Below are 15677 nucleotides of genomic sequence, written 5' to 3'. Positions count from 1 at the left end.
GATTATGCTGGATGAGGCTTTGAGCAACCTCTTCTAGTGGAGGGTGTCTCTGCCCATGGCAGTGGGGTTGGAACTAAATAATCTTTAAGGTCCCTTCTGATGTGAACCATTCTGTGATTCTATGATTCTATGATTATCATTGGATAATTGTACTCTGTGGCGATACAGAGTTTAAGGATGAGTTTTCCACTGCCAGGGCAATGTTTAGCAAGGTTATCTTTTATGACCAACACTTTGGGAATCAACTTTTCCTCCTGAGATTTTTCAGAATGGGAGATTTTGACACAAGCTCTAAGAAGGTCACAAAAAAGAAATGAATGGAATTGTTTTGCCCATATAAAAATAACAGAGGAACGCCAAAATTCATCATTATTGGCAGCCTCAGGGCACACTGCTGCAAGTCAGTGTTGCTGGGACAGTACTGGGAGGTTTGGACCATGTCTGTTTGCAATTTGCCAAGTTCTCATCATTGCTTATTCATTTCTCACTTTCCAGCATAATAAAGTCAATGTTTTTCATATTTGGATGGCAAAGTCCAGCTGAGTTAATTAAATCAGAAGTGAGCAGGATACCAAGCGATTTCATAGAGTGTGTCAGTTGTGTTTCTTATGCAGGAGATTTTCTCAGTATGCTCTGTTTGGAATATGGAAGAAAAATCAAAATGTCATAGTATTTCTCCCCCATTTTTAGTGTGCATGACGAGTAACGCCCTTCTGACTGTGCCATCTTTGTCAGGAGAGGTTGGCAGCTCCTCCCAGGCTCTGTTCCTGACTGGATAAGTCACAGCAGAGCAGCCTTAGGGTTCAGACAGCCATCCAAATCAGTGGAGTTTGACAAGTTATTGCATGTCATCTGAGCCACCGTAATTCCATCGATGTGCTTTAAGCATGTGGCAAATCTAAGTTATTGTACTATAGCTTTAGATGCTTTCATTGTAGGCTAAGATATCTGTAGCATCCAAATTAAGAGTTATCTTCTGTACTTGCTTTGCTAGGAGTCTTACAATACAAAGAGAACAGGGATTTTGCATGTGGGCTATACATATGATATGGCTATGAAATAAGCTTTCTACAGTTCAAGACTAGGGATTGACTAGGTCAGGCTTTGCCTTCAGTATGTTTTGACATTTGTTTGCCCAGAGAGCTGAGTAGCTCTAAGCTGTCCTCCTTTCTGCTTCCAACTGTGGCTGCTTTCCTCTCACACCTGTGTATAACATTGCTTGGTCAGACATAGTGAGGACTGACAGTAGCTGGTAAATAACTGTGATTGAGGGTTTTTGAAGTAAGGAGGCTACCTCTCCAGGAACTGCTACAAAGGTGATGTACTTCACAAAAACTATGAGCAAAGCCAAGAAAGGAGGAGTTTATTTTGCTTAGGACAAGGATAGCAGGATTTGAACCCTACAAACTTAAATTTGCTCTTTCTTTTTCTGTTTTGTTAACAGCATTTTCTTGCCAGGTGCCTACATTTTCAAAGTGATATTATTCAGTGAATCTTATTGTATAAGAAATGAAAAGTGCCTTAGACTTTTATCTGTGATAGTGAGATGTAGAACTTGGCAAAAACGAAATTTGCTTTTCTTGCTATTAGGGATATAATGAAGTTACTTTTTAGGTCTGTACTCTCATTAGTTTTTGGATTTATTTATTCATCAACAAGTATATAGTACAAGCCATTCCTATTAAGAACAGCAGTGTTAAAGTTTTAGGCTCTCACAACATGACTTCATGAGAATTCAATGAGGTCAAAATGCAGTAAGTAGCTAACTGATTCCCTCAGGTAGCATTAAAGGAGAGGAAACTGAACTGCCCACATGCATAAGACTGCTTTCCATGGATTTTCCATTAAATGTTCTGTCAGTTTGCTGAAGTTTTCTTTACTTGTTGAAAGCAGCCAAACTAATATTACAGAAAAGAAGAATTAGTTAGAGGTGAGAGAACAGTACACTGGGAGTTTCCTTCAGATCTGGGAATTTCTCTTTAGTTTTTTTCCAGATTCCCAGCCAACCACAGGATAAACTGATACCTACCTCAGTGCTCTACACAGTGTTGTAATGTCTTGCAGGACCAGAAAATAATGTTTTTGTGACATGCTGAACATTTTTTTTCTAGTTTTTAGCCTTTTTGTCTTAAATCTATATTGTAAATAGTGCTAGAGGAATGAAGTCAGTGTGGGATCAGTTTAGAGAGTGATTGCTACTGGTGTGTATACTGGGCATCGAAAAGAGTGAGAATGAGTGAGGATGTCTGAAAATACCCAAAGGGAAACCTTTGAGCATACACCACAGTTATGTTTAAAATACACTTTTGGTCTGCAGTCACTTGGTGATGCTCTTGAGTTGTATTTCAGCTTTGAAACAGATAATTTGCAGAAGGGAATATATTACTCAATTGTTCTTGCATTTTCACTCCTCTCTCATCTGAATACTGAATTTAGGATAGGGTCCCACTGCACACTCCTGAGCTCTTTCCTAGGACTCTCCTGCATAGACTCACTGAGTTCTTCTGTGCCAGAAATTATTAGTCCAGGAGGGGGGATGCATCTCACTATTTCCAGCCATCTAAAAATATCCACCAAAAATTAGTTTTCAGGCTTCCTTCACTGTTGCTAGAGACAGAGGCCCTTCCATGAAGCACTTCATCTCAACTCACCATAAGCCAGGCAGCAGTTCTTCTTTGACCAGGGAGGAAGCCTACACGGGTATTATTGTACTAGATTCCTTTTTTTATTTCTTTTTTCTTTTCTGTGCCACTTCCTAAATTTCTTTTTTTTTTTTTTTTTTTTTTGTTACTTGTCCCTCTGGACTAATACAGCCCCATGCTGCATTCAAACCATAGCCAAGCTGTCATCTGTCTGAGATAAGAAGAGCTTGTCATGTTTATGAACCAGCATGAGGTATATGACCAAATGTTTAAAGATTCTACAGTATCTCAACTGTAACAGGAATCCAAGGAGCTAAACCATACCTTGAAATGATGCTAAAAGCAGCTACATTAGCTCTGCCCTGGTACTTCCAGGACTTCTGTTCATGCCAGCCTTCCATGGATTCAATGGGGAGCTAAGTCTTCTGAAACTGCAGTTATAGAATCATAGAATAGTTAGGGTTGGAAAGGACCTTAGGATCAGCAAGTTCCAACCCCCTGCCATGGGCAGGGATACCTCACACTAGACCATGTCACCCAAGACTCTCTCCAACCTGGACTTGAACACTGCTAGGGATGCTGAAGATCTGGTCCTGGCACTATTCTGACACATTGCTGCTCATCTGAAACACTTTGAAAAGTTTATTAGACTGATAAAATGATCCAGTCAATTCTGACTTGTATACAAGGCCAGAGAAGCCAGTCACATCTTATTTTTCAGCATATATATCTTTCTGTGACAACTTTTTGCTCAGATGGTATGATCTCTAACATGTTGACTTCTTGGATGTCACAACAAAAATTACTGTAAAATATAAATTACTGTAAAGCATACATACTTACATGTGTGTGTTATGTTTTGTGTTTTAATAGTGTGTAACAAAGAAAACCACCTTTGTGATGCCAGAAAATATATCTTAAATAACTCATGTTTATAAGAAAATAGCTGCACGTTACGCAACTGATGATTTTGTATTTATGGGAACTCAGCGGGAAGTGAGTGGCTTCTAATCCAGACTCAAATAGGGAGGCCTTTTTAATGGCAATGTCCTTCCTCTGCAAAGCACATGCTTAAAGGTTTGAGTTAGATTCTTTGGACTCGTGATCTGACTAATCAGACAGCTTAGAATTTTCAGACATTGTATCAGCATTTGTTTTCCTTAGATTCTGGGTATGTTGATGTGCCATTTGTCTAGGCGTGATTTTTCAGTTAGTTCTTGATCAGCACCAATTTGAATGTGATGCAGCAGACCCCATCTGGACCCAATGCTGCATTTGTGTTGCTGTGAGATTTCAAATAAATGTTATTGGAAAGTTTTATTATCTGCTGGGAATACCAACAAGGAAAGTCAATTAATGTCAAACAGTATTTTCACACTGCCATACCCCAAGGGTTGCTAAACTCTGCTCAGCTGTATGAAGATGTAATGGAAACAGAGCAGAGTTAAAGTTGAAAAAACTACTGAAGAACCGATTACACTCCATCCATCACACGTATCTGAGGAATTTTGTTCTTACAGATAAAAAGGTGCTCTAAGCCAAACAGAACCTCCTGCGGCCCAGGGGGTTGATGGCTGAGCCACCCCTACTGTCAAGTGAGGCCCATCTGAACTTGGACTATGTTTTTTCCTTCCCACTCTGCAGTGCATTGATTGGTGTTGCTGGCAGATTTGCCGCTGCTGTATTTTCTCCCTCTTCTCATGTAGAACAGACTGTCCTGTTGCAGCAAGAATAGGGCCATAGCAGTTTTATCCCTCGATCTAGGAACAGGAAGCAAAATAAAGAATCCAACCAGACTGTTCGTAAGCTTTCAAAACCAAAATGCACAAGGGTCAGAGTTCTTCGCCTGTGTGCTCCATCTATGGAAAGAAATAATTCATTGTTGAACCAATGAATTCCTCTCCAGCAGATTTCTCCAGCACTATAAGGAGTCTGATACACTGAATGAGACATCTGTGTTGAAGAGCTGAAGAAATGCTTACTCCTATTTTGTCTCAATCTGGGCTTTTTTTTTTTTTTTCCCTTTGTATTTATTTTTCAAGAAAAGAAAACATTCTCAGTAGCTGTCAGCATCATATCTGTAAAATGTTCTGCTTTCTCTGAATGACCACAGGAAAAAGTCCGAAGTTGAATGTTTTCTGGAAGTTGTATGAATTATATGAATTACTAGTCCTAAAAAAAAATATTGTATAAACAAGGAAGAACATATGTTTCCTATTTGATGTAAAATACAGTTTTCTTACAAAGAAACAGAAAACATTGAATTCTGTACAACAGAAGAAACAGTAATTCAAATAGTTTTAAAGTATATTGCCACAGCCTGTCAGTCATTGATGATGTTTTCCACTCCTTCCACCTGTTATTTTTGTATTTCATGCAAAACCACACTTTGCAAGAAGAGAGATTTTATGTCAGGACTTGAGTAATAACTGAATGTAAGTGATGTTTATCAACTATCCAGTATTAGCCATTTCTGGCAGAATGGGTGCCTTTGAAATGTAGATGATTGTTTTTGCAATAGTTACTTATTCACAGGATTCTCCATTTTAAATGCAGCTCATGCTGCAAGCAATGTAGTGAAATACATACAAATGATTTTAGCAACCTCAGAATTTAAGATTATTTGTAGATCTTATGCTGTTTGTAGACTAAACGCTGTGAACAAACACCTTTTTACTATATTCTAAACAATTTCTATGTGATCTGTCAATAAAATTTAACAGATGCATCCAGGTAGGGTACACCTTGGTGAAAGATAGTTGAGTGATATTTCTTAGGTTGGACTTTCCTAAACTTGAGTAGTTATCAGTGAATACTATGGAAGGTTCTGCAAATTTCTACTGCAGAAAACTTTATAGTTTGAGTCAAGCTTGGTATGGGTGGAATGGGAATGAATCGAGAAAATGTTTTTTTGCAATAACTTCTGGTTCATCAGTCTTCTTGTGATTTCTACACCACAAAAAAAGCATTGATTGATGCTTAATGATCTGAAAAGTATATGAGCCCAGGTACAGTTACATCTGACTTAAAAGATTTCTTTAGTCATCTGGGAATCAAACTGTGTGGATTTCATTCCTGGCTTGCTGATTTATTTCAGGCATATTCCCCATGTGTAGAAATGAAGGGTCACTGGGGCTATGGCTAAACTGTGGAGCTTGGGGTATTTCATAGCTCCCAGCAGCAGGTAAACACCACTTGTGATCCAACTCCATTTAGCACAAGGTCTGCATGAATGGTGGCTTTTCATTGGAATTTGTCACTTGGTAGGGAGCTATGGATGACGGGGCCAGGACTTTAAGGCATTGGGGTGTGCTAAATATATTAGGACTGGAGCCCAGACAACCCAATCCTCTGCACAAATGAATTTCTGAAATCAAACAAATAGCATTCTTTGAGTTGCTATTTAATAATTATTAATGACAGATCTGCTTAATAGCTTGTAATATGCTATGCGGTCACTGAAATGTGTAATTTTCTGGCAAGCCAGGACCTAATGGTACTTCTGTCAGCAGCTATTGATGCAGAAGTCCAGATATAGTCTGTAGTTACCTATGCTTCAGTTTCCATCTCTTTTGTTTGTATGCTGTGGTGTCTTAGAGCTAGCTGGGTCTAATGGAACCACAAAGCTGCTGGGCACTGAGGATGACCTGGGGAAAAGGAATGAGATGCTGACTAAAAACCATAAATTCCTGAAAAGTTGTTAAAGGGGTCAAAGAACAGTGGGTAGAAAGTAGGGAAATAAATGCCTTGAAAAGGTAGCTATGTCAAGAACAAATGTGGCACAGGGTGCTCCTACCAAGCAGAGGGAGATCTGATTTGAGCACCTCAGCAAATCTGGAAGTATCATCTCATGTTGCACTGGGTCAGTTTGCCCCAAGGTCCCTCACAATGGAGCATTGGGACACAGTGCCCTGGCTGCAGTGATGTGGACTCAGAGATATTTCCATGAGACTGACGCTATCTTTTGCAATTACTGAATGATGACCCTAAACATAAATTTGCACAATTAGTGGCTCATTTTAACCTTCACTTTGTTTTCTTTAGAGCTGCTGCGCAGCTGAACTTCTGTGCCTAGGCAAGCGCATAACAGGGTTCTGACTGAGCTGCATAGCATTTTTTTTAAGGTCAACTCTTAATTTTGTGAAGATCAATCGGAATTCCCATTCTGCCCATCCCAAAGTTGACTCCAGTATTCTTGTGCCTTTTCTGCTCTTCTTTACTCCAGCATCACCTGCAGTTTCAGTGGCAGTTCTCTCTGTGATTGAGATCCTAAGGGTAACAACTGTAGATCAAGCAGAGGTTCCTCTGGATGCTCCTTGAGATTTCCAGTTTGGCAATTATTCTCTGATAATTTAGTCTCTAGGCACATTTACACGAGAAAATTAAGCATGCCAGGGAATGGTCCTGGAATCGGGACTCAGTCATTTGTGATATTTATGAACTGTTAGAACAGTCATGGCTGTGATTTTGGTCCAAGCCAGCTAACATTTTCTATAGCAATGTTTGAGCATGGGTGAGGTTGACATGGACCAGAGACCATGTGGGCTGAGCAAGAGGCCCCTTGTATGTGGTCACCATGTATGGAGGGGAAGAAAGTTAAACAATGTGGACGTAGGACGGTCTGTGCTAGAAAATGTGTCTAAGCATAGTTTAGTTCACTTGTAGATTTGTATTGTTTGGATCTAGGTTTTTCATTGTAGTTGCAGATTATTATTTTTTTTAAACATTTTATGCAATATTTATTTATTTATTTCTAAGCTATTTATGAAAACGTGATGTGGGTCAGTGCCAGAAAGTGTGTGGATAGCAAGATACACAACACTGTGTTTCCTTATTGATAAGGCCCAAACTTCTTTTGCAGGAGGAAATTAGATGGATTTGTCATAATATATTGACTGTGACTTCTCTCCATGCTATTTTCTAACTGTTTTCAAATAACATGGATTTTCATTCTAGTACTCACCTGGGCTTAGGCTGGCTGACCTGTAATTCTGTAACTGCCATTTCCCTCATTTTTTCAATGGGAGACCCTTGAATTGCCTTTGCCAGCCTTCTGAAGCCTCAGATATCCTCCATGAACTCTTCAAGGTGATGGCTTTGAAATGATGTTGGAGTGAATTTCATCAAACCAACTTTTTTCACCGCTCTTTCATCTTCTATTTCCCTGCTCTAAACTGAATTCTTGCTCTCTTCTCAGTTGCAGTAATACCATTATCTACTTTGAACCTTTTAATGTTGCAAGCTTTCTTTTTCCACCAAGCAGGGAACCAATCTTTGAAAAGTGTTCAGATGCTACCTTGAAATGAGACACAATTTTAATAAAATATTCTGTTGGGCTCTAGGAAAGTAAGGCATCCACAAGTCTATAACCCCAGAATATAACCTGCATTTTGTTAGTTGTTAAATACGTTTATGTGAGACATTTGAGCAAATGTGGGAATGAGTTGTGTCAAAAGCTTAAGGACTCTTTTGTTAGCTATAATGATTCTTTTACCTTTAGCACTTGTTATACTGTTTAACTTAGGAAAGAATGGCTTATGCATGCACACATGGTAAAGCATACAGAAAACCACTTTATTATTTGTCAAAACTTGTGCTGAACTATTTGAGACAGTATTATGCAGACTTTCTTTTTTAGGGAGTCATATGGGTGACTAGATTTGTAATGGAATTGGCAAAGATGATGTTGGCTAAGTGGTTGGATCAAGAGCTTTGATGTAATAAAGCACTTTCAAGACCTTTTCGACAGTGTTTTGGACAGTCAGGAGATCCAGCTATCACTGTTCCATTATGTTAGTCCTTGTGTATATTGCATACTGATACCCACCAAGTTGCATAAGTGCATTAACTTCCAAGAACTTATAATTTAACTAACACAATTATTTTTTTTATTTAATTCTGGATTAGATTTATTAATTAGTCTTGCATGGATTTAGAAATTCCATGTATTTCATGTTTATTTCTGGTAGGAATGTGAGAATGCTTCTGAGTCTTAATGAAAACATAAAAGACTATTTAATCTCTTCTGTATCAATTTAATTTCGATTGAAAACTTTTGTTTTCACATGGACTTTAGTTAGGAGCATTTTAATAACATGGTTACTGATAGAATAATTACAGAATTTTATCTCTGCTCTAGGCACAGTCTGCCCACTGAGACATGATGTATTCATCATCTGTTCTCATTTGTAGAATATATTTCACTATAGTCTGATATTTCCTAAATTTTCTGACCTGATATTCTGGAATACCATATTTGTAGAACTAGAATACTGTCATTACAAAGTAACTATCACATTTTCTGGAAAAATCCAATAGTTCATCCTGGACATTGAATACCTAAACATTGTTATGACACTGATGTTTCCTCTCTACCAGCAGAATTTCTAGTAATTTACTGACTTCTGTTATTAACATATGGTAAAAAAAGGTAAAACTTTTTATCAAAAGGTTGGTCAGTGGTATTTAAGATACTGATCAATCTCTCAGGGTAGAATTCATCTGAGGCTGAGACAGATTCAGATCTGTAAATATAGGTGCTTGGGAGGTCCTGTTATGGGGTCAGTGGTGCTTTGAGATTAGTCACTGACATCTTAATTTGATTGCCTTAACTTAAGGTGTCTACCACTATTTGAGGGGCTTCAGGATGTAGCAGACATCCACACAGTACATCCACAAGACAACACCCCTTTGGAAGACATGGGTCCTTCTGGAGTGGCAAATTAAGGTGCAGCAGAATGCCTTGCTCAACATTATACGAAGAGCAGTAAGTGTCTAATTTCAGGCAAATATGGATCAGGCCCTTGACATTTATTTTGGGACACAATTAACAGTTCTACAGGGTTCACTGCCTGGGTTGTCCAGAACACTGCTGTCGGTGGAAACCTTACACAGTGGCTTGCCAATGGATGCCTGCACGTAGACATCTGAATTTAAGTATTTGAATGTGAAGCCAAGTTCCCGTGTGGTGCAGGAACTGAGTATTTGCAAACAACTTGGAATATTACACATATGAAATCCTTGTAGATGGAACAAAATAAAATAATTCCATGTTTTAAAAAATATTTCTGTGAAATTAATGGAATACCGTTAGGAAAATATGTTTTTTTTAATTCTTTATCTTACATCTGTACAATTCTTGTTTTATTCAGTGGCTAGAAACATACCCTGTTCCCTACTAGAAACACTTTTTGACTTGTGCGAATTCATGGTTTGCTGCAGATAGATAACATTTGGGTTCCTACATATTTGTCATAGCTGTGGTTAACATAAATGGGTGAAATCAATCAAACTAAGATGTATTCTTGAGAAGGATTTAATCCTGTTTGCATGGAAAGGCATTCTTTAGCCTTCATATAACCAAAATAGACCTTTTAAAGGTGTCCACAAAAATTCACTGACAGTTCTATGTTCTTGGCTTTCTCTCTCCTGTGGATAAAACTCCAGAGAAGATCCTGACAGCTAAGGACAGAATACGTGTGATAGTGAAGTCTCAGAGTTTCCTAGTCCAGTTGCATAAAAAATATCGGGGGCATATAAATGCATTCCAGAGTTGTCAGGAAGCAATACTGTTCAATTCCTCATCATTCAGAAGGTATGAAAATGACCCTGCATGTATGGGAAAGGCTGTAATCATACATTTATGTCAGTCACATGTACTTTAAAGGATTGAGGCCTAATTATCAAATCCATGCAAGGCAGTTTTCATGAGTGAGCAGTAAAACGTATCTTTTAACTGCATTAAGGGTGAACATTTCTCCTTATGTGGGGGACCTTAGCTGCTACAAAGACTGCAGGATCATTTTCTGATCTCTAGTGCCAGCTCCCTTGTTACTCATGGTAATGGAAAATAATTGTTCTTATGCGTGCTGGGGCCTCATCACAGAATGGCGACAGGCAATTTCCTGCTTGCTTTTAAGTTTGGGCAGAATTTAGCTGGAATGAGCTAAAGACAAAAATATGAAGTTTGAAGTAATCCCTTTGTTAGTGGGGGGACAATGCTGAATGAAGCCTATGAAGAAGGTTCAGTGTAGGGGCTCTTTACACTGTGATGTGCACTCATTAAGCATTTTTGTATTGTTGGTTCAGCATTACTATAAATCTGTATGCTAAACTGATTACAAATCCCATCTATCTTGGCATTAGTTACCAACCAGTTATCCAGTTTGAGGCTTTCAGTTGCTGTCATGATGCATAACTGGATTGAAGAAAGTAAAAAATGTTCAGTAATGCTCACAGTTTTCTGACGTAGGCTTGGTTTAAAGAGCTCTCAAGATCTGTCACATTTTAGTAAAGTGGAAGTTGGGAACTCTTTCAAAAGCAGAGAGATGCTGATAGCATTAGCCACAACAAAATCTGGTGTTGCTAAGAGAAGAAACCACTAACAGGCATTCTGCTCTTCGTTGAAGCAGTTAAGACATGTAAGGCACCACAGTACACAAGTCAAGGTTTTGCTCTAAAGAAACCACTGCTTGACATACATTACACCACTGGTGCTCAGTTTCAGCACCAGCTTTTACTCCTTGATCTGTGGAGAAGGGCTATTCATTCATTCTAACACCTAGAATGCAATTAAATTGGTGAGGTTATGAATCAGTGCTGTTTTAGCAATAAGTAGGGGTATGGTTGAAACAAAGTTCTCTGCAAGGCAAAGTGGAGAGTATGTTTCTAACAGCACCGAGCACCTTCAGGTGGCATTGGTGGCAATAGCTTTGGGTTCTTCCTGGACAGAGCCAGCGTGCAGGAAGTGTCTGTCTCCCTAGGCTGCCCCAAGAGTGATGGAGTTCCATTGCAATGTATCATGAATTTCTGCTGGGATATTTGCCTGGAAAAGAGTGTTTTTACCAGCTCAAGTCTAAATAAAAGAAACACCTCATCTTGTGCAAGAGTTCATAGTTTTCTTGAGCAAGTAACTCTCCGACCAGATGACTGAATCTGAAATTCTTCTTCTTTCACAATTGGACTGGCTTCATGCACATGGCCAAGGTCATGCCTTTACAGGGCAAAGTGACCTTTCATGCTGGCTCCTAGTGTCAGTTTGCTTAGCTGATGTGCTTAGTCAAACTGGTATCCTGACAGAAGCTTAGCAGTACTGTGGCAAGTTGTTAACAGCTGCAGAGAAATCTTGATCAGCACTGGAATTTACATCTTCTAAATGAGGACAGGATGTTCAAGAATATTCACTGTCAACCCAACCATGTTACCACTGTGAAGAACGCAAGACTCCTGCTAGAAGGGAATATAGCATATTTTACAAAACGTAAAACAGTCATAGCATTTATTGGCCTTTCTCTCCTTTAATTTCTTTGATAAATAGGTGGATTTACTGTCCAGATATAAAAAAAGAGTTAATGCAAATTCTTTCATTATCACAAGCTAAAAGATGCTGAAATCTAGATGGCATTTATGGACAAATCAGCAGTTAATAATTATCCAGACAAACTGAAATGGGAGTTTCAGAAGAACACTGGTGTCCTGTCACTGATGAACACAAAATCCAAATTTAAATTCGTGTTGCATTCCCACAGAAGATGTGTAAGTTTCCTGTTAAAAAATTAAAAATAATTTTACAAAGCCATTACTATTTAAGTCTTAAAAGGTTGTTAAATATGTGCTTGAAAAACAGAGTGGTGTAAAGAGTTCTCTCTGGATTTCATGGTAGCTTCCGTGCCATTAAATTGCACTAACCTTCATTTTATATTTTAAGGCTGTTTGCATCAGACTACTGTGTTTACGTGTGTGAGTTCAGAATGTGTGCTTGTGGGTAACCAGGGGACAATAAGCATGCCTGGGTTAGCTTTTGACACATTTCCATTCCACAGTTATAATCAAATGAAAATATGTAGAAGCTTAATTTGAAAAGAACCATTAAATTGCAGAACATAGTAGTGCTAGGACACAAACTGTGTAATAAACCACAAGGGAAAGTGATGATTACAGTTTTGCGTTTCTTCTTGTGGACTCTGTTGGGTTCATATGACATACGCTACCAAAGTATGTTCTTTCCTCAGTGGAACAAAAGTCTAATAATTGCTGCTTTCCTCTGCATTAACCATGGTATTTAATTTGTTCTGTTGACATGTCATCAGTCTGTCATTTGATTCTGTTTCAGCACAATGTTTAGGTTCATGGGGTGTCCCCGTCAAGACAAGCAGGACTTTCCTCCATTCCCTGCTGTGTAGCAAGCTGGCTGGCAAAGGTGACAGAGTGGATCTCAGTGAGTTCATTATGTGTGATAGATAAAATCACTTTCCTACATGATTTATTTATAGATGATAACTGGTAGGAACTGGACTGTGTAATGGAGTAGATTGCTTGGTCCCTTGTACACAATATCCCATTTCTTAAGGGAAGGTATTGAAGAATTACTGGTTGTAACCCCACAAATTGGCACCATTTCAGCAGCTTGGGTCAACTCATAAAGTTGACAGCTTCCAGGGGGAGAGCAAGCAACACCTTCAATTTTTCAGCATTTCCCCGTCCTGCTACAACTATAAAGAAAGGCTATGAATGGTTTTATTGTGAATCACTGAGCTGATGCCAAGTAAAGATAGACCAGAGCTCTCCAACAAAGATTCTAAGTGCTTGCTTGGGACTCTAATTCTGGCCCCTCACAGAGTTGGCAACTGTCAAACAGATCTGTCTCACACTAGTAAAGGGTGGGAAAGTGGTGGGGCATTTAAAATGAGATACTTCCCCAGCCAATTTGTCCATTTGACAAACTGAATTCTTTCAGGGGTTATCTGAAGTCTTCATTAGAGAGGCTCACTGCAGCTCTCCTCAGTGAGCTCCAGGCTGAGTTGAGGTTTAAATCCTGAATGGCAGAGAAGGGCCGAAGACCTCCTTTTCTGGTGATGTTGGTGAGAGTTTAATCATGAGGAGCATGCCTCATGCTAGGCTGTGTTAAAAGGGTGTTGGAAAGGAAAGAGGCTGCCACATGGGTGGCAAAAGATAGGGCTCTGACAGCTCGATAAAAGGAGAGTGGGACACCTGGATGCCTGCCTCAGGGGATAAGGTCTCTACCAAATTGGTGTCCTGGCTCTTTTGGGATCTAGTCTGTGATGCTCTACTCTCCCCTATACATGGGATTTAGAGGGAGTCACTTGCTTCTGGACATCACTTCAGCTCCCCTAAAGCCTGACACAAGTTCCTTTTTGGGGAGCTTATAAACCTGTGCTGCATCAAAAGGTATTTTAATGCCAGCCCTGTCTCTGTCAGTAAAGAAATTATTACTCATGGGAAAAAAAAAATAAATCTGTGTAGGCTGACATAAACCCATGCATTGTAATTTAGATTTCTAAATTATATGATGTAGGCATCACATTGGTTACACTGTAGTTATACTGTGTAGCTATTAATTGTCTCTTAGTAGGATGTGTTTTAGTGTGGTAAAGTCTACACAAAAACACCCAGAGCTGCGTATTTCATTTTCAAGGTTACTAGTCCATTTCATCAGGAGCTTAAAAATAGTGAGTGTGTTAAACAGAAAACTCATAACATATGAAAATTCTCAATAGCTTTTTTATTTTGCAACTAGCCAGAAACTAAGTTGGGCAATGCTGGTAGAATTAAACATTTGTCTGTAATTGAAGGACCGCATTTCACCCTGTTATATGTAAATTCAGAGTAGGTCCAAATCCAGGAGCTTCATTTTCAGCATGTATAAATGTAGAGAGTAGAGATGTTGTTTTTGTTTTGTGGATGGAAATATTTTTATATTAATTAAAAAAATTCAACTTTCTCACAAGTATGAATTTTAGACACAGGAACAACACTTAGATGATTTTTTATTTCATGGTTAATAAAATGGAAGAAAGGAAAACTATGTGTGCTCTTGTTCCACAGAGAAAACAAACCTTCTACAGCTTTTAGACTCTAGCTCTAGATCTGCTCATTTTTGTAGCCGCGCACTTACCCGTCCTACCTCCAATTAATTGGTGAGATGAAAACTGATTAATTGTCACACCCTATCATAATTAAAACAAACCGACAATCCTCTACTTTTTGTTTATTTAAATATCACAAATGCCATAGGTTCGTAAGGTACAAAACTGCAATAGCAATAAAGTTCCCAATAAGATATTAAAGACAGATATGTTTTACTTCATCACAAGCAAAGGTTAACACCTCGGAGAAATCACTATTCTAATTAATTGAAAAAGTGTGGTTATTTCTATGACAGAACAACCAGGAAAAGAAATCTCTCTAATATTTTTTGACAGTAGAAAAGTCACTTCAGCTGTACTCTGCTTATGCTATGCCTCCTAGACTTGCTCTGTAGAGAACAGGAGGTTAGAAAGAAAGGAATTCCTCAGCCAGTACCTGAAAAGAGGCTGGACCACAGGCTAGACTCCAGCTCAGCAGCTCTTTGATTTTTTAATGTATCAGATTGTCTGAAAGAGAATTTGGGCTGTTATTTAATCCATCTGCTTGGCTAGCTACAGGCTCATGGAGTTCACCATCATTTGCAACTCAGGTGTTTCACCTGCTCTTATTTCTTCAGAGATTCCTTGACTGTGGAGGTGCTGCAGTTCAGCACTTTTTTACTCCTTGGTTGATTTCAAAACTTCTCTCTCCTTCTCTGCAGTTTCAAACCAATGACTTCTTGTCCTGAAGAAGAGAGAGTTGGTTTCTTTTTTCTCTGCAGAAGACTTATGTATATGAGGACTGTTACCATGTCTCCTCTCTAGACTAAATATCTCCAAGTTTTTTAGTCGTAATTTCTGGAAATAATCCTGTTTTCATTTTGTGTAGGCTTTTGCAGATCTTCTCTGGAATCTCTCCATTTGTTTGATTGAAATACCCTAAATTGCACTCTATTGTGCCTAGAACAAATATATTAAGATATAGTCAATTTTATCCAAGAACAAAAGTGGGAAAACCCCACATGTTTTGTGTTTTCCATAAAAGTTTCTCTGAAATATGGTTTAACAGGATACTCTCTGTCACACTCTTTCATATTACATTCTCCCTTCCAGACAATAAATATCAGTTTGTATCTTGGAGACTATAGTCAAGCGATCATAAAATAAAATG

This window comes from Lathamus discolor, chromosome 5, assembly GCF_037157495.1.
Source record: "Lathamus discolor isolate bLatDis1 chromosome 5, bLatDis1.hap1, whole genome shotgun sequence".
Lineage (NCBI taxonomy): Eukaryota > Metazoa > Chordata > Aves > Psittaciformes > Psittacidae > Lathamus > Lathamus discolor.
This window is presented reverse-complemented; position numbering follows the sequence as displayed.